We start from the raw sequence: 25119 nt of genomic DNA, 5'->3' as shown, positions 1-25119 counted from the left end.
CACAATGATTTATTTCTCGCATTGAATTCAATTCATTTTGTTTATTAAGGCTTACAAGCTAACAAAAACTAAAACGTTTATCAGAAAATAAGAACATTACATAAGAGCAGTAAAAAAGGTAAATGCTTTTGCCCCGAGGCAAATCCTAGAGACATCTGGAGGCTCTTGAAAAACACCAAATCTAGTCCCAGTTCTCTCACTCCCTGCTACTTTTTTCCTTCCACTCAACTTTAATTAAAATAAGTGGAAACAACCCTCTGTATATAACCCTCGTTTTGGAAATTGACAGCCTTCCCCATGATGTGTAGGCAATAATAATGCCATAAGATTTCTGTTTTAAAAATCAGTTTTACTGGTCTTATACATGATCCACAATTAGAAACAGAGTTTGTTCATAAGCTGTAAGTCATAATCACAGCAATATTCAGAAATGACTGAATTATGTTGCTCCATGCGGAAATGAATGTATTTAATAAACACTTTTCACCTGTGCTGCTCAATTACAGGATTTAACGACAACATGATTTTAACCTACTGATGTTTCTGCACATTAAAACCTGATTTTTATTGGACGACAACACAAATATCAGGATGTCATAAGCAAAGGCACATTTACAGCAACCTGAAATATTCATGAATACTTTTGCGAGTTACAAAATAAAAATAAAATTGAAAAAAATCATGAGACTCAAACAAATAGTAAAAGTGTTCTCCGCTGTGGCCTGTATTATACAGCGAGCATAACCATCTGTCATAGCGCTGCTCCTTAAAACCTGCTGGAGACGACGTTCCAGCCACACGTTACTTTCCAAAGCTCACATGTTCCCCGCAGACACAACTCCTGCTCATCACATCCACTTTCTCTACTGAACCATTTCTGCTGTTTCAAAATGTTTCAGTCATAACCTGACACAGATGAGTCTATAGGTATGAGGCGTATGAGGATATTTTTCTTTTTCTCGGTGCTATTGGTTTCATACGTCCCTAAATGGGCCTTGAAGATCCCCCACCCTTCCTCCCTCCTCCAAGCCTCTGCATGCAGTAAGATACGGGGGACAGAATGCACAGCCCTCATTAAACGCACAGATGTACTCGGCAGTCTGGCTGAGGCTCATGTGAAGCTCCACCGGTCCCACTAAAGCTAAACTAGGTCAGGAAAGTTACAGTAAGTTATTTACTTCAAAGTTCAGTGTGTAGTTTTCACAAGCGACTTGCTGTGGGTGTAGTCTGTGTCATACTCTTGGCATTTTTAGTGACAGTGTGTGGGTGGAACCAATGAGGGCAGGGAGAGCAATCACACTGGAAACATTTGACATGGCACAAGGAAGGAAGATGGAAGGTGGGGATAGCACACTTCATCTTGCTCTACCGCTCCATCTCTGCTGTACATTTGTCAGTTTTGATGTTTGTGGATTTGGTGGTAGCAACTTGCAAGTAAAAAACATATATATATATATATAGTGGAACTATATAGCGGAACTTTTTGACCATCAAGGATGGTCAAAAAGACGGAAAGTTTTTAAAGACGGATCTGTGGCAGCATGGAGGACAAACTGAACTGGCTTCAGATGTCGTAACACTCCAGCTGCCAGATCTTTACAGAGCAGCTCAGTTCAAAAGTGAGTAAGTACTGCGATATTGTTTCTTAATGACTTAGTCAAGCTAATAGAAAGATTTGCAACAATTGAACATTAGATCCTGATGTGCCCCAGCCAGACGACTACATTCTGAGATCCTGTTCACGAACAATCCTAGTCTAGTAAGAACAAATCCCGTCTTCTACACTTTGCTTCATTCACAGGCTCTGGAACCTTGGTTTAGAAACGTTAGCTTGCTGGAGGTGTGGACTGTGTTGAAGTAAAATTTGGGTAAAAAAATTGGGTAAAATTTGATCAGATTTTACCCAATCACTAACGTTTGGCCATGATGTAATACGCCAGCTTGACCGCTAAGGAAGCTAGGTTATGAAGTTAAGGCATGCGCCTTAAACACCCATCCCAATGTAATGTCTTAAACATTCCTGTTGCTGTGAATTTAATTGCGTAATATTTGGAAGCCTGGCCAACACGGACCAAACAGCTGCATTCACCTCCTCTGTTGACACTGCCAACGACCCTAGACAGACAGACTACAATGCTGAAACAGCTCTGAAACCTTTGAAAGGTCAAGATCAGAACTAAAACCGAACCATTTGAGACTGAGGCAGAATATCTAGAGTTTGACAAAAATTTCAGGACTTTGTTGTTTTTGTACAACACAAAATACAAAAATTAACAGTTATAATACAATCTAACCTGAATTCATCAGCTTACTCTGCATGATATTGTATAGTACATTTAAAATATGGCTAAATGTTTAATGGCCTGTACCTGCACAGCGCTTTACCAAGCCCAGAGGACTCCAAAGCGTTTCACATTACATTCAGCCATTAACACAAATTCATGCTATCAGGAACTCTGACCTCAACCAGCAGGCAAGGCAGGTGAAGAGTTTTGTGCAAAAACACAACGAATAAGGTGGATGGAGCGAGAAACGAACCAGTAACACACCAACTGAGGAACAAACTCCTACAATGGTTGCCACCAATGTGATGAAAAAGATTAAGAAAGTAATAAAGACTTTTCATGCGTCTCCTGAGACCAAGAAAGAGAGACCACACTCCAAGGCCAAGACCAGGAAAAACAGCTGGAGGCCTCCATCCCTGGTCACCATTCCCAACCTGAAGAAAACCTGCTTGGATCAAAACCACCATCGATTCCACGTTCATTGTGCATAAAGGTTTTGATCTTGTATGACTGTCTCCTCAGAGTATCTTGAAGTTTAGTGAAAGCTACCACAGCTACATGCAATCCTTTTCATGTTTAGCCTATGTTTTCTCCACTTAAAAAAACTGGAGAAAGTTGAGGCATAAATAAATAGTTTCATAAAAGTCTATCAAATCCAACATGCAGAACATTATACTTTTTCTATAATAGATGACGCTGCTGTTTCTAAAGGTCTCTAACTTAACTCCTGGTCACGAGGTGTTAAATATCCGGGTCAGACAGCATATAAAAACCATCTCTGGGAACCTCATTTCTTTGAAACTACTAAAACATCCATTTCAAACCGAGATCCCTCTGAAGGTTGAAACATTCTGAGCTAACTTTGAGCAGCCCCGATTCTGAAAGCATTGCAAAAAGTCCTACCTTTGCAGCAAAAGCGTCCGCATCCTTTCCACTGAGGATAATACAGAGGGAAGAAGAAGAAGGGCTAACTCCCCCGTGGATCCTCCAGCCTTTGAGCGAGAGAGGAAGAAGGAAGAAGATGGAATGCGTGAGGAGAAGGAGGCATGCAGGAGACAAATGAGCGGCGAGGAAGAAGGGAATGAAATTTATGGGAAAGGAAAAACAAATAGCGGGGGTTAAATTGGAGGCTTTGCTGCGTACCGGGGAGCCGGGCAAGATGGATGGAGCGACTGGAGGATAAAATGGCACTTGGGCAGCTAAGGGTGACTCAGTAGGGAAGTTGCAGTCTCACTTCTACTGCATGGCAGGTGTGGAAAACAAATTACACTGCGGTGAAGAAGAACTTCAACACCGTAATCTATGGCAGCTGTTGGTAATATGGTAAAAATAACTAAACAAATGTTTCATTTACTACTGCAGAGGCAGAAACTGGAAACGCAATTCATAGTTAACATTATATCACTGAAATTAAGACTTTTATTGCTAGATTTTAAAAGGCTAATAAATAAATAAAAATGCTGCATTACAGATGAGCGGCAAAATCTTGTGGCAGAAATATTTGGACATTTTAATGTGGCTATATTTTCAGGACTACAAACCACTGACAACTTTAGAGTAGCACATTGTTCCAGGAAGTAAAGTAACAGGATGAGCTATTAATATGGAACCACAAACTGGAACTAAAATGGAACTACAAAGCTAAAACCAAGAGAGAAAGTTCTACTGAATCACTTTGTAGCATATTTGTAAGATTAACAATATTCTATATTGTTACTCAATATAATTGGATTTTGACCAATAAGGTAAACGGCTAGTTTTTTCCTCAGAAGATAAGTACGACTCAAAAAGAGCAGGTAGGCTGGAAATTGTAGTTGCGAGTTGTTTATATTTGCAATGTGAATAATATATATACATATTTGCAATAGCATTGGGAACATCCAAATGGCCAATAACAAAACATAAGGGAAAAAAATAAAAAACCCAACAACAAAACAACAAAGGAAACTAAATCAATCAATTGTTTCCAAAGTTCCACAATTAAGAGGCCACACCTGTTAGTCCATTCATCCCAAATTGGGATTAATTAGGGCTCTCAACAAGATAATTATACTTTGCTTGGTTCAAGTCCTGGGTTAACAAAAAGTCAGATCAAAATAGGAACAGAATCATTCGTTGGCTGCAAGATTTCTCCTACCAGCCTGGTAGGAAACAGAAGTCTTCAATCACCCAAAAAGTGAATTCTTTCCTTGGCTCTATGCCTGGTCTTCTAGCTCACCATCAACCTGGCCTGAATAACAAAACAGGACCATTTCCTTTATATATACAGTACAGACCAAAAGTTTTGGACACACTTGTGTGTCCAAAACTTTTGGTCTAAACTTAATGTTTGGTCTAAACTTAATGTTTATAATCTAAACTTAATGTTTAGGTTATATATAATCTAAACATTCCTAGTGTATACACAATTCAATAAATAGCACTCTTTATACTATAAATAATTCTAAACAATCATGTTTAGTCAATTGCAATAAATCTAAAATTCAGTAGAAATTACATTCATGAAATATTCAATAAATATACACCATATAATCAATAAACATGAAATGTAAAAATCTAATTTAAACCAGTGCTTAATAAATATTTAAGCCACCTTTCTGCTTATCAAAAGGAGTGTATAATCAATAATTTAGCGGCTACACAATAGCAGTGATTGTAAGCCAACGCTAAGTCACTGATGAAAACACTCACCAGTCCCTCAGTTTTATCTCACACTACTGGGTTTTTTTCATCTCCCTTCTGGCTCACACCAGTTGGCTCCTATGGTTTAGCACATTAAGTGAGCATCGTACAGATTTACGGGAAATGAATAACCACGCTTAACTGACCTGGAGCTCTGCTCCTGCCAACGTGTTCTAACCTTCATGCCTCCCCACTCCAGCTAATATACCTAGCAGGTAACACTGCGGCGGTACACGTGACCCCAAAACTCAATCGCAATTGGCTAATTAATAGTCTTGCGAGAATCGCTAATCATTCTATTAAAAGCATTGCGAGGTTTGAGAGAGATATAAAAGGTTAAAAGACTGGAAAATCGAAGAAGGAGGAAATAAAGGTTAAAATTTATACCTGGGTTACAACTTTCTGAAGGGCCAACCGTACTGGTAGGAGTCCAATAAAAGAACTGACCCTGTTTGAGGTCAGCGTAGTTTGTTGTAACACATTTTGTGTCATTGGTTAGTGCTTTAGCATTAGCTTCGGGAAAATAGCATGTTGGTGTAGTTCTTTAGCATTAGCTAATGTTTATGATTATTGTTTCACGGTTACAGAAACTAATTTATTTAATTAGCGACGCCCATTTACTTCATTCATACGTTGGTGACCCTTTGTGAATTACCGTATTTTCCGCACTATAAGGCGCACCTAAAAACCTTAAATTTTCTCAAAAGACGAGAGGGTGCCTTATAATCCGGTGCGCCTTATATATGGACCAATATTGAGCCACAACAGGTCTCGCAACTACAGTAAGCAGCCGCCGACTTCATTTTCTCCTGTAGAAGAAGAAGCGCGCGGTGCATGCTGGGATATATGACTGCGCGAAGCGTGTCGTTTCATTTCCATTTGTGTGTTTGTGTAAAGACCCCAAAATGGCTCCTATTAAGAGACACGCTTACGACGCAGAGTTTAGGCTCAAGGCGATCAGTCACACAGTAGAACACGGGAATAGAGCAGCAGCGAGAAAATTTAACATGAACGAATCAATGGTGCAGAAGTGGAGGAAGCAACAGCCGTTTATTCATTTTGGGAATGAATGGAGTTTTCAGAACGCTGGTTTGTAATCTATTAATAAAATTTGACTGACCTATCCGACTGTTTTGTTGAAATTCCCTTTAACGCAGCTTCATCTAATGGATGCATAACGTAACCCCAGCCTCTACTGTAGCATAGATTCTATGCGCCTTATAATGTGGTGCGCCTTATAGTGCGGAAAATACGGTAGCTGTCAGCTGAAAGCTAATTTATTGAAAGTAAACAGCTTCTAGTCATGAAGAGTATTAGAAAAGCTTGGAGACCTGTCAGTGTTTCAAGCACTATGAGTTTAAATTATCGTGAGGTGGTTTAGGTCTAATTGATGGGCTATAAAAATATTTATCATTACAAAGGCATCAAGGAAGTTTCTCATGATGGATAAAAGAAAAAAAACACCTTTGTAGCACAACCTTATTGTTGAAAACCCAATGACAGAATTGGTTATAGATGTATTCTGAACTTGTGAATGTTAAAGTGAGCGCCGTTGGGTTTATTGAACCAGCCACCACTGAGCGCTTCTCAAAGGATTTCTGACAAAAGAGACAGAAAGCTAAATGATTGGAAGAATTGTCCAAGAGCCAAGGACCACTTACAGAGAGCTTCATGAGGATCTGAAGTTACAGCTCCAGTTTTTTTCTCTTTCCTTTTTCCCCCTCAATGCTTTCGACCCCATGACCTCTCTACAAACTCACAGTTAAGGAATTATCAGCTGAAAAAAAAAAATATGGCAAGCCTATATAGTTGGTTCAGACAGGACCAAAAGTAACCAAATCAGTATCATATATCTTTCATTACTGGGGGAAAAAAATCTCCAAGTATGTAATAAGTTTCAGTTACTGGATCCCATATTTACCCCCTGTGTCATTCCAACTCAATTTGCCACAGATTGTTCAGGTTGTGTGAATGTAAATATTCCCTGTTAATGATCTTGTGACACCGAGCCCTAAGTACTTAAAACCAGAGGAGCTCAACTTGAACGGAGAGCTTTAATGCAGTGTGTTGATAGGATAGCATTCACTTTTAGCAATATTTACTCTATAGCCTGAAAAAAATCAAAATCTCTGAAAACCAGATAAAATTAACAAAATGGAAAGAGTGGGATTTGAGACATAAAGCAATAAATCTTTAGCATAAAGCAATAGTTTGAATTCTGTGCCTAATCGGGAAATTCCAGTAAAAGTGTTGGAGGACCTTAGAAAGATTGATAAAGGCTCTATGGCCAGTGCAAACAACATGTTCTTGTTATAATGAGAACTTTCTCATTAAACAAAGTTTCTCATTTTGATGTTCATATTGTATTAACTTTGTCCAGCTTATGAGGCGAGTTTTAAATCTTATTTAACAAGACGAAATCATTCTCGTTGAAGCAAATAACTTTAGCTGTAACAATATAAAAAATATGCTGTTCTGTAAACAACTCTATTCTTTACTGTTATGACCTTTCTTAAAAGATAAGATATTTTGGTTTTAATGAGATGTAGGTCTCGATATAATGAGAACGTTATATTGAGATGCCGCTCCTGAGTTTATTTCCAAGTTCTGTCAGATAAACCCTTCCAATATTTTTGGAAAACTGCTGATGAACTCAGATTTTCATTCAGAATGCTTTCTTAAAGTAAAGGTTCCCTGTTGAGCCTATTATTTGAAGAATTAAGACAGTTCTGAAGACATAAAGTAGTCTAACCCAGTACTAGCAAGGTGTAGGTAATAAAGTGGTTGGTGAGGGTGAATATGTGGATATTAGGGATGCTCTGATCAGGTTTTTTGCTGAAGATTCCAATCATCCATGAGGGTTGATCACCGATCACCTGGACTGGCTGTTCATTTTTCACTTTAGGTTTAAAGGCTAGTGATCTGGCAAAATGGACAAATGATCTGGCAATGAATTCACCTAATTTAAGACATAAAACATGCAAAATACTTGCAGGTACAATGCAGCAGCTATTCAGTCAAAAGGACAACTGAAAACCTTCAGTCAGTAAAATAATATTTAACAGTAAGGCTCTCAGCCTAAATTATACATAAAACAAATACATCTCATAACACTGCCTATATCAAATAATATCAAGTAAAAAGGAAACATTCAAAGTCAAATGCAGGTTGCAACAAAATAAACAATCCTGAGTTACTGAATCAAAACGTCCTGAGAGCATGGCTAGCTGATGAATGCTGGTTCTGATTGGTTAGCTGATGAATGCTGGTTCTGATTGGTTAGCTGATGAATGCTGGTTCTGATTGGCCGTTTCTGACTGAGCAGAAAATGCTGCTGAATGCCAGGAGGAGGCAGAGGATATCGATTATTTTTCAGGCATTACCTGTCTTATTGTCTTATGTCAGGAGGACAGCGAAAGTTTTAATACATATGTAAAAAAAAAATCTTTTTTTAAGTTACATTCTGCAGCTTTAAGCAGACATTCGGTGTGAGATCTGACTGTCAGGTGGAGGTTGAGCGACGCTACGTCTGTGAAATATTACTACAGCAGCGCAGCGCGGCGGTCCAACAGCGAGAGCAGAACCAGCGTCTTTCCCACCGCTAGCCCGAAGACTTAAATTGTTTTTTTGGTTTATTTGTTTAGCTTTCTGACCGTCAAACTCATCCGAGTGGGTGTTGGTAGTTGTGCGCTGCTTTACCTGCTATCTGGCTGCTCTGGATGTCTTTTTTTTCCCTGAGGGAGCCTTGATATAGTCATACTCCGTTTGGTGCTTGTTCTTTAATTGTCATATTAGGTTTGTTGTGTTTATGCATTTTGACGTGGTATGAGGCATTTCTCCGTCGCAACACGCAAACTTCCCCTTTCACCCTCAGAGCGTTAAAGTTCCTCACCACTTTGCTTTGGATATGTTGCCACGCGCTTGCGCAGTGTGAAGGAAAGAGATGAGCTGCACATGTGAGATAAATGTGATCGGTTTCGGTGATCGGCAATAAGAGACAGTGATTTGCGATCACTGATCAAACACTTTTTCACGGATATCGGTCGATTATGATCGGTGGCCGATTGATCGCCACAGTGGATATAGCTGTTTATGTGTTAATATTTTTCTCTGCTGTGTATCTGGTACTGTACATTTAATTTATCATAGCTGTGAGGTGGTGAAGAATCATGTCTTACACGCTGGAATGTGTAAAAAGATTGTAAAACTTATTAAAAACATGCTTGACAATAAAAAGGTCAACGAAAGACAATCATTTCAACGTAGTTTGTTTCCAGAGTTCAGAAAAATCACTGAATGTCTTAAAGCAACGGACTGCTATAAATACTAATTTCATTATTTTGTTCTTAGAGGCTACAATTAAAAACCTGTAACAGTGGGATTCACATAACCAAGAAATAAAACAACAAAAGATCTTTGAAACTTTAATTATGAAAGCCACCGAGTTAAAAAAATAAATAAATCTTTCCATCTCTTCGCTCTGTTTCTGTTAGCCTTAATGAATAGTTTCTGTGCGGAGTGTTGTGTTCGGGTAAACGAAGGAGTCACTTCAGGTTCACGTTCCATCTCACACAAAAGTGTTTGGAAGCACTTGAAGTAATACCCAGCTCTTTGCTAAATTGCAGAGAAGGATGGAGAGCGCTCTCACAGGAGGCTGGTCAACTCAGGATTTAATCAGGTAAAGAATCCACCTGTGAGCGTCCACACTTTTCAGACACACAGTCTGCTGAAAGCAACAAACAGCAAACATGGTGTGATGAGACAAAATGTCTACTAGCAAAACACTGATGTGTAAAACTAGCACTACAATGTGTGCACAATTATGCGAGTCTGTGGCTTGGGAGATGGAAAATATGAATAAAAATTATGATATAATCAAAACTGAACCTTGCCTAATAATCATGCACACGGTGTACATTAGCTTGGTAATAACCAACCTGTTGTTCTACGCTTCACTTCGTTCAAAGGTTGTAGACCTTCGGCTATTGAGAAACGATTGTTTCCTTTAGGCGCTGAGTCTGTTGAAGTTTGGTCTGATTTTACCCGATCACTAACGTCTAGCTGTGATGTATGTAACATATGTGCTTTGTAAGCAACCATCATCTATGAAGAGAGGCAAACAACATCCTTGCCTGCAATAAAATCTATTCCTCTTACTTCGACTTTAATTGTTCAGTATTTTGAACCATAAATGGTTCAAAACCTTGAACCATTTATTCAATTTGAACCTTGAATAAAGGTCAACTTCGTTCACCTTTATTCTTCATTCCAGTCTTCAAATCTAGACAGACCACAATTCTATATATACAGTATATATAAAATTCCCTTCTCACCCACCGCGCGTGGTTCTTATCCTCTGAGCTCGGGTCCTCTACCAGAGGCCTGGGAGCTTGAGGGTTCTGCGCAGTATCTTGGCTGTGTCAAGGACTGCACATTTCTGGACTGAGATGTCTGATGTTGTTCCTGGGATCTGTTGTAGCCATTGGTCCAGTTTGGGGGTGACTGCCCCGAGGGCCCCGATGACCACAGGCACCACTGTGGTCTTCACCTTCCAGGCCCTCTCCAGTTCCTCCCTGAGGCCCTGGTATTTCTCTAGTTTCTCGTGCTCCTTTTTCCTGATGTTGCAGTCGCTTGGTATTGCTACATCTACCACAACGGCTTTCCTCTGTTGTTTATCCACTACGACAATGTCTGGTTGGTTCGCCATTACCATTTTGTCTGTCTGGATCTGGAAGTCCCACAGGATCTTAGCTCTGGCGTTCTCCGCCACCTTTGGGGGTGTTTCCCACTTTGATCTCGGGGTTTCCAGTCCATATTCTGCACAGATGTTTCTGTACACTATGCCTGCAACTTGGTTATGTCGTTCCATGTACGCTTTCCCTGCCAGTATCTTGCACCCTGCTGTTATGTGCTGGACTGTCTCAGGGTCCTCCTTGCACAACCCACACCTTGGGTCTTGTCTGGTGTGGTATATCTGGGCCTCTATTGCTCTGGTGTTTAGGGCCTGTTCCTGGGCGGCCAGGATAAGGGCCTCTGTGCTGTCCTTGAGTCCAGCTTTTTCCAGCCATTGGTAGGATTTACTAATATCAGCCACTTGGGTTATTTGCTGGTGGTACATCCCATGTAGGGGCTTGTCCTCCCATGATGGTATCTCTGGCACCTCAACCTCCGTTCCCTGTTGTCTGAGACATTCACTGAGCACATTGTCTGTTGAGGCTTTGTCCCCGATGTATTTATGGATCTTAGTTGTTTCGTCCTGGACTGTGGTTCTCACACTCACTAGTCCTCTGCCTCCTTCCTTGCGGCTCGTGTACAGTCTCAGGGTGCTGGATTTGGGATGGAACCCTCCATGCATTGTTAGTAGTTTTCTAGTCTTAATATCCGTGGCTTTTATCTCCTCCTATGGCCAGCTAATTATTCCAGCAGGGTATCTGATTACTGGCAGGGCATAGCTGTTTATCGCACGGATTTTGTTCTTGCCATTGAGCTGGCTTCTCAGGACTTGCCTTATTCGTTGGAGGTATTTAGCTGTGGCTCCTTTCCTTGTGACCTCATCGAGGTTGCCATTTGCTTGTGGTATACCTAGGTACTTGTAACTGTCCTCTATGTCTGCTATTGTTCCTTCTGGGAGTGAGACCCCTTCTGTGCGGATGACCTTCCCCCTCTTTGTGATCAGCCGACCACACTTCTCTAGTCCGAATGACATCCCAATGTTCCTGCTGTAGATCCTGGTGGTGTGGATCAGTGAGTCAATGTCTCGCTCACTCTTGACAAACAGCTTGATGTCATCCATGTAGAGAAGGTGACTGATGTTGGCCCCATTTTTGAGTCGGTATCCGTAGCCAGTCTTGTTGATAATTTGGCTGAGGGGGTTCAGGCCTATGCAGAACAGTAGCGGGGACAGAGCATCTCCTTGGTATATGCCACATTTGATGGACACTTGTGCAAATGGTTTGCAGTTGGCTTCAAGGGTGGTTTTCCACAGCTTCATCGAGTTTGCAATAAAGGCTCTCAGAGTCCTGTTGATGTTATACATCTCTAAGCATTCAATGATCCAAGTATATGTATGTATATATATGTGTGTGTGTGTTTCTTAGTAACACGTCACGAATATAAAATATTATAGTTTCTTGATTGTGTTATAAAGTGCCACTATGTGGCTTTATAGTGGATTTAATCAGGTAAAGAAGAGTATCGCCCATTTAAAAGCGACTGCTTACCAAAGCTCTCCCTCTGATCTGACTGAACCAACATTTTACATCCTAATTCACAATTTTCTCTGACCCTAAATAACAGCAAAATGCATCAGATGCAGTGGATGCATTGAGACAAAGTGCAATAAAAATAAATTAATGCAATATTCAAAATGTCCAGTTAAAACACTGTACTGGTTTTTCGGGAAAGCGTCTCATCTTCAGTGTTTACTGGCGCACACAGATTTCCTTACATTTCCCTGCCTGACTTCAGGCGGCGTGAATGCCTCGTTAAAACCGGCAGCGACTTCTTACGCCCCTTCAGTTCTTCAGAACGGCTTTCATCCACAGGAGCCCCAAGGTTGTTAATATTGGCTTCCCAGTTGTGGAGCAGCTGCTGGCAGAATGTGGGGGAGGCTTCCTGCGGCGGAGGACACAAACCGAGAGGCTGCCTTCGCTCGCCGACCGCACGCTCATCCAGACGGTCCAATACACAACCCCGGACGGGGACTTGTGTGTTTGTGGCACGCTAATGCGCCCGGCTGTTGCACGTTTGCCTGCATGTGCGCTCAGGTCAAACTGTGTGTGTGTGTGCGTGTGTGAGGCAGAGATTGTAGAACCGGGAGTCCAGGTGGAGCTATAACTCTGGAAACTAGGCTCTCAAAAGAACAATAATCGTTTATAAACGCTACATGTGCCCGACTGTGAGAGAGTGTGCGTGTGTGTGTGTGTGTGTGTGTGTGTGTGGGTGTGTGTGCACCATTCCCGTCCATGGATCTGATTTATGAACTGTACCGTATTGTGTGTGCGTCTGCAGTTGGCTTCAACATCATCATTTATCCAGCACCATTCTTTGTGTCTCTGGCATTGGTATTTAAACCATTTTGGCTGGGTGTGCTGGTGTGTGTGCGTGGGTGTGTGTGTGTGTGTCCAGATTATGTAGCATCTGCCTTCCTCCAAAGGCCACTCTGCAGGAGCTGTTCCGTTTGAAATGAAGACAAGCGGTTTGCACTCTTGTGAACTTTATAAAACAATCCCCCTCCCCTCCGCCGTCACACAGTGGGAAAATGTCACATCCTTGAGAAGGTGGCTTTGCAATAAATCATATTTTCTTATCAAAAGATTTAAAAGCAGAGTAGATCTGAAGATAGAATAAAGAATTAAACACCTGCTGCTAAACACTGGATGATATTGATAGTAGTGGCGATAAAGTTTATACAGTGGCACGTCGTGCCACAAGGACACTACGTGAAAATTAATATCAAGTCAAAGGGAAAAGGGTTAGAAGAGCAGCAGTGATTTTAAAATGAAAACAAAACAAAAAAACACCAAAGAGACAATAAAATATACAGGTGCACTGATACGTTAGTCGGCATATAAATCGGCCCCAATTTCATTTACTTTGGTATGAATGAAGTATCTGAAAGTGCTATATTTTTATTAACTGAACTAAATAAAGATGAAAATTAATGAGGGAAAGCTATAACTAACTGCAACTATATTGTGAGTTTATACACTAAAATACTGAAATCATAGATATAATTGTATTTGTGTTTATGAATCTATTTACTAGCATTTCAAACTTATGTGAAATTGATTTTTTTTTTCTTCCCCCACACAAGAAGTTTATGTCAGCTGTCAGCAAATTGTGGCGCTTATTTTCCTCCTGGGGGCACTAGAAACTCTTTTTTTTAAACTCCTGCTCTTTCTGAAATCCCGCCTTCAGGAAGTCATCACAACATGGCTCCTCTATTGACCTTTAAAAACGTGTTTCCCGCCCTTTCACACGTTTCCTATAATGAGCTCAACAGATGTGCAGCTCCACCAGGTATTTCCTATTTGTAGCTCTGAGGCAGAGCTGCGTCTTAAAGGCGGAGCTAGGTCCACCCAGGTGTTTAGCTCAGCAGAATGGAGTTTAAAAGATTTTTCAAACATGGATGAAAGAGTCAAAGCAACATCCCAGGTGTGTTTTCGATGAGGGACATAACACTTTGACACGATGAAAAGGTGAACAAAATAGAATTTACGTAATACTGCCTCTTTAATGAAAGGGATCATTTGTTTTAAACATAACTGTATGATGGTGGATGGGATGAGAGACTATATTAAACAGGCCTTTAACTCATTAAATAAGTTCTTTACGACCCTTTAAGATTTGTATTGAGGACCCCTGATTTAAGGTCTCCCTTACCAACAGAAGTTGAGGAACTGCACGAGATAACAGAAACCCCACAGCGTTTTACTATAGGTAGGCCGGTTTTATTTTTATAGGCTTCATTTCATTGCCTATAAACAAACTGAAGCACTCCTCCACATGCTCCACATTCATACTGGTCAGCCCGAAGCTCTTCTTTTTTCTATTCAATCAGTACTACAAGTTTCTCTTATTTTCTTCTGGGCGCGCTAACAGTTTTATCACCTGGTTTACAACATTATCGCAAGAAAACAGGCCTTCATGATTTCTGTGTTTAGCTTGCAGTCTTTTGGCATTTTATTTCTTTTGTATCAGGTCTGCTCTTCACTCTGTCATTGTATGAAGAATGTCAAATAAACAAGAGCCAGATCGTTTTTAGTCAAGCAAATCTTACAATTTAATATGACCATAAGATAATCTGAAATATTTACAAGGAATCCTGCTTATATATATTTATGAGAAATAAACAATTTGTTAAATATAGCTGTACGTTGGGGGGAAAATGTTAATATGATGTTAATAAATAATAAAATAATACAATGTTAATAAAAAGGCAGTGGGTTCATTAGACTGCAGCCAGCCTCCCATCACCTGAATGCAATAGGAAATGCAACCCCAGGTCAAACAGATGTGCACTGTGGATGGCAGCAAATTAGTCAAGGAAACCATTCAGGCTGAACTCAGAGGTCAAGGTACATAACTTTTCTGATTGCACCATCCGTCACATTTTGAATCCTGATGGAAGAAGACCCAGGAAGGTTTCACTGTTGCTGGATAAACACAGACTGGAATTCATCAAAATGCATGTGGACATGGCCGAAAGTTTCTGGAAAAAGTTCCGTCGGAGAAACAAACTGTGGATTGTGGTCAGTCACTTACAGACTGTTTGACCTTACGGTGGACTATGACGGTTGCAGGAGGAAGCCTCCATCAGCAATTTTCTGATTTACAACATTTAAACAAAAATGAAGTAGCATCAGATTTTAATGGTTGTAGGATTTCTCTTTTGTCTTTGGTAGAAGACCACTGCTAGTGCTAGACTTGCACGTTTGTTGTATTTACCCAGAATGCTCTGCGTTGCTGCCCACTTCCTGTTTTTGGAACGGACTCCTGTCCGCTTGGCATTCGCACTCGAACTGCACCAGAGTTCACTTCAACCGAACCGAGACCGAAGTTTGTACATGCACCAGAGATCAAATCTTTGGTCCTTGTCAGAGTTGAATTATGCATTCACACCTCCCTAATCAAACCAGACTAAATGCGTAAACAAACTAGAGTTCAATTAAAGCGGACTGGTGTGAATGCACACTTAGTGTCAGTTAATGTGTGCCTGGTTTCTACAGTAAGAAACTCCACATGGTTTAAATGGAGTTAACTGGCTAGCTTCAGGAGGAGGCATATAGTACAAAACTAAACTCAATTTCAAATTAAGTACTACTTCTCATTGATTTTCCATGAGCGATCCACTTTTGCTCTGTGTACATTTATATCAATTTAATCCACCATCCTCCCATGTCTTCAAGTCTCATTGTGAGCTTTCCTTTACTTTCTTAAGGTCTTTCCATTACCAACTAATCTTCTCAGTCTAAACACCAACATGGCTCATTTTCAAATCTAAAAACGAGCAACAAATCCAGGGTCAAGAGGCTTCTGAATGTTGGGCTCCATCTTTCTTATTCGTTTTATTATCTTGAAAAGTGTGTGGAGATTAATCTGCACAATTTCAAAGTTTCTCTGCTGTTATTTGTTCAGTATCTGTAGACATCTAGGTCATGCAGGACATCCTGAAATGCGAAAAAAGCAGCACAGGGTTCTGTCTCTGGGTAATGAGGGGAGGCACAAGACAGGGACATTATTAGATAGAAGATGAAAGCAGCACTGCTGATTTAATAAACATCCATATCATAAATAAACACAAAGAGAGATTAGGCTGAATGCAAACAGATCAAAACCAACAGCAGCAGGTACATCACTGCAGTGCAAAGTAGAAAACAAAAGTGGAGCAGGAGTTACTTCCTGAGAGCCTGAAGGCAACAACAAATCACCTCCATCAGAGTGCTTCTACTGAGGGTGTGTGCGTGTGTTGGTTTGTGTGACTAAGAAAAAGGAGTGAGTTGCACAGAAAGCAGGTTTATCGAGTTCAGACTACAAGAACATATTTATCATCCCGCTGCCCAGACCAGAAATTAAAAAGGTTGAGGTGGCAGAATAGAAACGCTCATTAACCACAGGAACCTCTTCTGCTTCTTGGCCAATTAAAATGGTTCCAGTCCGAGCTGGCCCAACATTGAAAGGGGCCCAGAGCAGAACTTAGTTTGGGCCCCCTCTTCCTGTTTGGAACATCAACCACTACTAATGGTCTTTACAGGACAGAGTTGGAGGAATCTGGAAGAGGAGGGACGATTTTGATTGCCTGGGTGTAAACGCCATGATTTGCTAACTCAACAATCAATGGAAATTATTGCTTGCATTTTCTAAAGTAAACTTGCTAATGCATTACATTAAATATCTGCTGTTGTTGTATCAACCTTGCAGACCTCTCAGATCTTGAGCTGGTCTGTTCTGCATCCCCAGAACCAAACCGAATTCAGCTTCTATGCACCACGAATCTGGAACAGAGTTCTGGAAAACTGCCGAAACACTGAATTCCTTTAAATTAAGACTAAAAACACACCTGTTTAGAGCTGCTTAATAAACAATATAAATAAAACATTAATCAACATATTGATGTGATGGCACTTGACAAATGTAAGGCTTCAATTGTTGACAGTGTGTTTATATGACTTTGTATTTTTTGTGCTTTTATGATGTAAACCACTTTGACTGGCTCTGGTTCCAGTTGGCTGGTCTTCCAAACCTGAGATACTACACACATGGCAATTATAAAAACCTTAGGTATGACAGGTTTGGTTGTGTAGTAGTATGTGATGTCAACCCATCCTGTGTGCAGGAGCAACGCAACACACATGAACCGATTTTACTCAACATTCATATGTTGGATGGGAAATTTTGTAAAACCTCTGGAGAACCAATGGGAGTTCAGAGTAAACAAACATGGCAGACTAGGAAGAAGCAATGGAGACAGTTTGTGGCCCATGTCTGACAGAGAAAAAAATGATTCTAAGATAACATCTGTGACGTCCGTCTGACTTTTTGGTGCGCCATAACAGTTATTTTGTGTTCTTTGTTTAAAATTTCCCTCAGTATTTCTGTCAACTAGCTTTCTGATTGGCTATGTATCATATTCAACAGGCCATGTTGTCATTTCTCCTCAGGGGAAGACCACACATTCTACAATATCATGCCAAGACAATCAAACATGTGGAATATCCCACTCCAAAGCACTCCAGACGTCTTTCCTAGTGGACCAGATGTCTTCACGCACCGCACATGGCAGAAATATCTCGTCTCTTTATGTTAAGAGCCATCATATTATTTGGAGCATTCTTAAGATTGTCAGAAGGGGAACCACCATAGAAACCAAACGCTGTTCCATGTTTGTCATACAGTAGGTCGCCTTTGGTTGAACTGGCGGTTGTTGCAAACAACCAAAAACCAAGGCGTCAGATTTTCTTTTGGTTGTTTCATAACAAGCAATTTTGCCGAAGCTGGCTGATACTCATACAGCCTGAACCTGTGTGGCAGCTTGAGTTCTAATCTAAAACATGCAGAAGTGGAGACGCATTCTTAAACACTTCCTGCTGTTGGATGTAGGGAATTATTTAAAAGTAACTCCAAATAAGAACTCTTATTTATTGGACTTCATTAACTTACTAAGACTACTGGTCAATACAGTATTGCTAGCCACAACCTTTTAATGTTGGTAAAGAGAAAATACTATGAGTCGATAACAGGTGTTGGCCTCATGAAGATGACAGACTTTAGCATTCCTTTTGTAACTTTTTTTAGATATTTGCAAATCTACACATTTATGTCTGAGTCTGCATGTACCTGTGGATTATAGAAAATCTATAATAATTTTAAAAGTCGTGCAACTCAAATTCTTGTTTTGTCACATCGCTGCAGGTGCATGTTCCATAGCTACTTCACCCTACAAGAGGAATGGCTCTAACAAACCCCAAAAAAAGATCCTAAAGAATGACAGGTCAAGAGCGCGCAACATAAATAGGTTCTGTCTGGGATTCAGCACTACTGAAGACAAATGAAAGCAACTAGGAGCTGTACTGGGCCAGGTTTGGTCACTTCTACAACTTCTTAATGACAAAACAAAGAAGCAGTTTAGCTGGGCAGCACTTCTGAACGGCAACAGCAATTAAAGCAGTGATGGTGAAATAACTACCTAAACCAGAGGGAATGTGTGTGAGCTCTCCAGGGTGGATGTTCAGTTTTTACTCTGATTGGTTGCACTTTCCTGCCAAACTTTTAAAAGACCCCAAAGTACCGTCTGTTAGCATGCTTGCTTCTTTCTCTGCTGGAATTTATATATATATATATATTAATATATATGTGTGTGTGGGGCGGGGTGGGCATGTGTGTGGTGTGTGTGAGTGTGTGTTTATGCTGCTCTCCAGTGCAGAGAGCAGCCAGCAATCCAGGCTAAAGATCCCTGGCTTTGAGGATCGATCTGTCCCTTTGCCTCCATCGGTCTGCCTTTAATACTTAATGAGAAAAGCTGTTTGATGAATGTGAGCCACCGTGCTCCCAGAGTGATCTATTAATGCTGCTTTACATTCTTCTATAGGGCTCACAGCAAACCACACACACACACCTTATCTCTCCCTTTGCATTATATGTGGAGTTATGTAAGTCGTCATCATTAAAGGCTGCTTGGTTGGATCTTATTCTGTCGCACTACCAGGACTACAGAAATGTCCAGCTGCTAGATCTTCAAGACTCCAGGTTATAGTAACTAACTGTGACTTTGTTGGAAATTTTTTCCCACTCAGAAAAGACAAACAAACCAAAAAATTACCTCTCTCTTTCTAATTAGTATGCCAACTTTGCGTTGGAAATGACTGTTTCAGTAAGGTGCACGACGTCTGGGATCGTTCCCGACTGTCTCACATCTGACTGGTCAGCCGACAGCAAAGGGGTGGGGGGCGCACGTCCATGTCATCAACTTTTCAGAAGATGTCAAGGCTGTCACGGCTCATATTATCATAATTGGTAGTTCCCACTCAGAGGAAAGAAGGGACAACGAGGCTAAGGGCGCAAGAGGAGACAGACAGCCCAGGGAGCTGGGGAGTGTTAGACAGGAGAGGACAGGCAGAGGGGGGAAGAAAGAAAGCCAAAAGGAGAACAGGAGCGAGGCTTTTTCCTCCGCACTGAGAAAGTGAGGAGAAAAAAAAAAGATTCTTAAGACAACACGAGAAGAGTTGGCCTGACATTTAGATTGTCAGTTTTCTAAAAGATTTATAAGGGGTCTCACATTAGAGAGGAGGACCACATCCCACTGCAGAGTGCCCCCAGCCCGTACATTCTGCCCTGAGGGGCAAATACCAGGTTAGACATATTTATATGGCAGCCCCCGTTCATACTGTAGGACTCACTGAGAATTCTGCAGTGATTACATTTCAGATTTGCTCTTGGAAAATGTCAGGTGACTTTTGACAGGATGTGTAGAAGAAATCAGAGCACTATGAGGAAACAATCTGCAGACATTTTATGGTTGGCACAAACAAAAACTGAATTAACCACTTAACACTAACAGCTAAGGGCAAAGATTTCTATCACTTGACATATTACAATTTACATTTACATATTTTATTTACGATACAGGTTTCCACAAGAATTAGAATCTTCATTTGCGAACATCAGCAGGAATGTCGTTCATTTTGTGCTTAAACAAATACTTTCAGTAACTCTTTTCTCCTTCATCACTCGTCACAAACAAGAATTTGGTTCACAATTTTCAGTGTATTATGGTTTTTGCAGTCAGAATTATGCATTACATACACCACACAAATATTACCAATCCTAGCCCACTAGCTTTAAAGCAAATGTTATTTTGCTTTAATAATGGTCATATGCTAGTAGAATTTCTGCCATTTCTGCCAGTTTAACAGAGATGAGGACTTGGGTCATGTGATTTGGAGTCAAATGAGCCTCGTGTCACAAACGTGATGACTCAATAAAATCCCAAGCGATTTGGACTTTCACACCAACGATTCAGGATTTCAGTTAAACTTGACTTGATAAGAAAAGAAAACTTGTGCACAACGATAGAACCGTTCAATCCAAGACGACATTTGCCCTCCTCCAGTCAAGGAACCGGGGAAATTTGCAAATGTGAAATATTGAGCTTAAATAAAGAGCTCTAAAGGTAGGCATGCGCACATAGAATAGCAACGCAACACAAGGAAGTGGAAATAAAATTAAACTTTTGTCACTGTCTTCGCTGTTGCATCCTGTGTGTTGGGTTTGGGAGCCAGAAGTTTTCGCCTGTTTGGTTCATCATTCCCTGTGTAGTGAGGCCATAAGACCAATTCTTAATTGCCAGCTTGGAGACAGTAGCTGTGTTTCGACTGACCATATAATTGCACAATTTGACATTTCAAAAATAAATTTGCTTAATGGAAAAATGGCAATTTTGAAGAAAAACGAACAAACAAAGAAAACATGTTTTTCAATGCGCTAGGCTGAGGTGGTATTTTGGTTGTATCAAAATTGGTTTATTTTGCAAAACTGCAATGGAAACACATTTCTGTCACATGATCAACAATTAGATGTTTCCATGGTGCAAACCATGAAGAAGAAGATGGCAAGATGTAGTTGGAGGATGATGGCACAGTTTGTTTTTAATGACTTATTCTTGTGTGATTTTAGTTGCATTTCCTATCCATTGGAAACACCTCAATCGTAAAATTGTGCTCATTGACAAAGTTTTGTGCGTATTTGTAAAGGAAGCACAGCTGGTGAGTGAGCATTGCCAGAGGTCTCATCAGCATCATGTCAATGTTGTGAGAATGTGTGGATGTTGTGTTGGGTGAAGGCCTGGCACATAGGGAGCAAACGTTTTATTGTCTCCTCTTCATCAATCTGCTGGGTCACCATCAGGAAATGCTTTGTTAATTTTTTGCCACAAATTCATTTCTATTTTGTTTCAGGTTGAATTAAAACGTTTTTAACTACTTATACATTTTTGAACATGCACATTTATAAGAAATGAGTTTCACAAGTGTTCCTTAAACATTTACTGAATCATTATTGATTTTTGAGCATTTTATTGCAACTTGTCATAATCCCCAGACTTAGCGAAGATGAAAAGAATATATTGTTAAATCTGTTTTCATAGTATACAAGTAGATCAAGGAGAAATGAAATTCAGTTGGTAACATATGACTAAAAGAAAACTCCAGCAGAGAGGCAGCAACATTTAGCCTTATTTAGACAAAGAATAAAGAGTCAACGCTAATAAAGCAGCTAATACATGGTTAGCCTCAGCTTAACATCTACGTTTGTCTTTTCATTGCTCTCTAATTCAATCATTAAGACTGGAAAGTCACATGTTCTAACTCTAAAGTAAATATTAAAAAGATTAGAAGCTGGCTTTAAAATCAAATACTTGGTTAATGCAGTCTGCTAAGCTTGTGATAAACTTTTAAATCACAGAGTTGCTATAGTTTACAATAACAAAACTCGTTATGCTACCTGCTAACATTATGTTATGATCTCTGTTTGTGGTTCCGACTCAAAGCACAGAGACTTTGGCCTGAATACATAATCAGAAGCAGAGCATCTAAGCTGCACCATAATCACATCCAACAAAACAAACTTCATTACAAAATTAACTTCTGTGCAGGAATGCAAATAATTTCATTTGTCATTCTAATGGTCTGATTTTACTCTATTTACACCTTAAAAGCAGGTTGGGACTGTTGCAGTTTTTTTTTTATTATGGAGATAAGTTTCAATTTGCTTAGAGATACTTTTTTTTCAGGTTTTGTTTCACTTTGCTGATTATTTTCCTCATTTACTGTTTAGTTTTGTTACTTACTGCAAAAAGCAACATTTTCACATGATTTTTATTCCGTAATGATTCCACAACATGTGGGAAGTTAAAGACACAATGTAATAATACATTGTCTGGTAGTTCATATACAGTATATTTTTCATTGGAATGTAATTACTGTTACTTTTAGGTACAAGAAACACAGACTGTTTCACAAGGCATAACTGGCTGTATGTCTAAAACGAACATATCACACGTATGTATTGAACTCGGGTTTATCCGGGTTGATTCTGACACGCAGGCGGCCCTGAAGGACCAGAGCGTTGGGCTTCAGTCGCGTCTTGGACTGATTGCTGCCGCTGGTTTTGATCTCCATGCAGGTTCTCTCCTCCGTCCTCCTCCTCCTCTCCTAGCAGAATGTTATCTGCTGTCACACAGACGTGATGGAGGACTCAGCAGGCCTTGAGTGCCTGCAGAAACAGAGCGCCAGCATATTCTCTGCATGCCAAAGGTTTTGCTTCAGGCCTTCGCATGGCACCTGCTAAACATTTGTTCCATGTGGCCTACATACGAACTAGAATGAAGGAGTCACAGGGAATTATGTAACAGTGTCTGATTGTTGGTGAAGTAGGCTGAAAAGCTCTCTATGGATAAGAGTTTGCAGTGGTTGTGCAGAAAAGAGAACGCTAGGAAACAGCAAGGTGTGGGAAACAGCAAGGTGTGGAAAACAGCGTGGAAGAGTTAAACTAGGAGTAGATACAAATCAAAAAGTATTTCGCACTAGAATCGAGAATCTAATTTATTTCTAATCAACCAATATCTACGACTGATTAAGTAAAAGCAAACACCAAAGGAAAAAAAAACAATTAATGAACTAAGCAAACGCATGAATGCAAATTCACACACTTTGGATTAAAGAGGGATTAATACCCAGTAAACAAGCACTCAGAGCTGCAATGTTTAAACTGATTAAAAGTCTGAGATCTACAAGCTCCTGATCGGGTTCACAAGAAAACATGACTCAGAACTCTGGTACTGAACTTCCCTTTATCCAATAAATATTCAAATTTAGTGAATAAAGGGAAAAGGAGACAAATCCTGCTGTCAGGAATGTTTTGATAAATAAGAAAGTGATGGAGCAGAAACTGTAATAAAATTCTTAGTGTATAGCTGTACTACCATCATGTAAAATTGATTTTATGAGCTTTACATCATGCTATAAAGTTATTCAATCATTAAAAACATCTGAGTGGACCTAGCCCCGCCTTCGAGGAGGAAGCTCCTCCTCAGAGCTGAATCTTCACTTGACAGCTGATTGGAAACATCTGATATCTTACAGTATTACAGGCTGATTATGACTTTAATCATTTCAAAATGCTGTAAATGTTCTCAGCTGGTATTATGTTTATTGGGACCATCTTTGTTGATCAGACCTCACTGAGTCTTTGATCGTTCATGGACATTGAGTTAGCATTAACTCAATGTTAATTGAGGTACAAGAAACACAGACTGTTTCATAGACAGTCAAAAGTTGCATTAATTCACTGGAAACAGACATGAATCAATGAAAACAATTTGAAATTCTGCTCATCGTTTATGTTTCACTCCAACATGGGGACCTGCTCACCAAATGCGTTTCCATCTCCCCTTTAGCACATTAACAGACTTGTTAATGTGCTAAAGACCATTAAGCAAACACCACGGTAAGAAAGGTCAACCTTTTTGCAAAGTTAAGGAAATTATTTCAAATATTACCGGTCCAGTCAACTGTTTGTAATATAATACTTCAAAAAGTGCATGTAAAATAATGGAAATGTGTGCTTAAACATCCTAGCAAGCTAAAATATGAGTCACAGACAGTAAACTGAAACTACAGACTAAATTTTACCTTCTTTCAAAATACAATATTTTAATGTTTCTGTCAAACTGAATCTTCCTGGTAGCAAACCAGGAAATGTGTAAAGGGAACAAAATATTCTGTTAGTGTGTGATGGGAGTTATCTCTAGTGAGTTTCATTTGATTTCACATGAATGGATTCTTAAGAGGCCTTAAGCAAAGACAGCAGGAGCCAGAGAGACGAGGGGGAACAGAGACATGGGACAGACAGAGGACAAATAGACACTTCGGTCCCACAGCAGATGGTTACAGAGCCCAACATGATGTCACAATGTTCCCAACAGCCGCTCACTCAGAGGAGTAATATGTGGAGTTACTGTTCCCACAGCGGTTAACTGTACAAATCAAATATGTGTCGGCCTCTATAGAGGCTCACCACACAGGGCGTCAGGGCCCGAGGGCGCTCAGATGTAGTTTATATTGTTTGCTTGTAATGTAAAACAAAACATATTTTAGCCTTACTTTCAACAACTGTTTTTTCATTGACAATATAGTAGAGTAATTTTTAATGGAAACACGGCAATTTTGAAAAAACTCACTTTTTTCAATAAAAACTTTTGGCACTAGGATGAGTTTGTTTTTTTTTGACCATACCAAAACGGATTTATTTTTGCTAAACTGCAATGGGAATGTAGTGGTATGGAAATATACATATTCCTATACAAATAGTTTCCAGGTGTGACGTTCCGGTTGGGTAAAGTGGGCGGGGTATATAAGCGGCCGCTGTGCCCAGTCAGACATGTGTCTTCCTCATCATCCACTGTGTGGCCCGCGTCTCTTGGGTTCCGGCGGAAGAAAAGGCAACATATCGCCAGTGTGGTGCATGCTGTTTTGATTCCCTGGTGGTAGGTTTCCTCTTTCCCTGCACTATTGCTGATCTTTGTTAGAAAATCTAAATTTAAGTATGATTGTAGGTGAAACGCTATTGTGCTGCTCTCCTCTGCTTCCTCGTTCAG

The sequence above is a fragment of the Xiphophorus maculatus genome, chromosome 23 (assembly GCF_002775205.1).
Source record: "Xiphophorus maculatus strain JP 163 A chromosome 23, X_maculatus-5.0-male, whole genome shotgun sequence".
Taxonomy (NCBI): domain Eukaryota; kingdom Metazoa; phylum Chordata; class Actinopteri; order Cyprinodontiformes; family Poeciliidae; genus Xiphophorus; species Xiphophorus maculatus.
The sequence above is the reverse complement of the archived record's forward strand: the minus strand, read 5'-3'. Positions refer to the sequence as shown.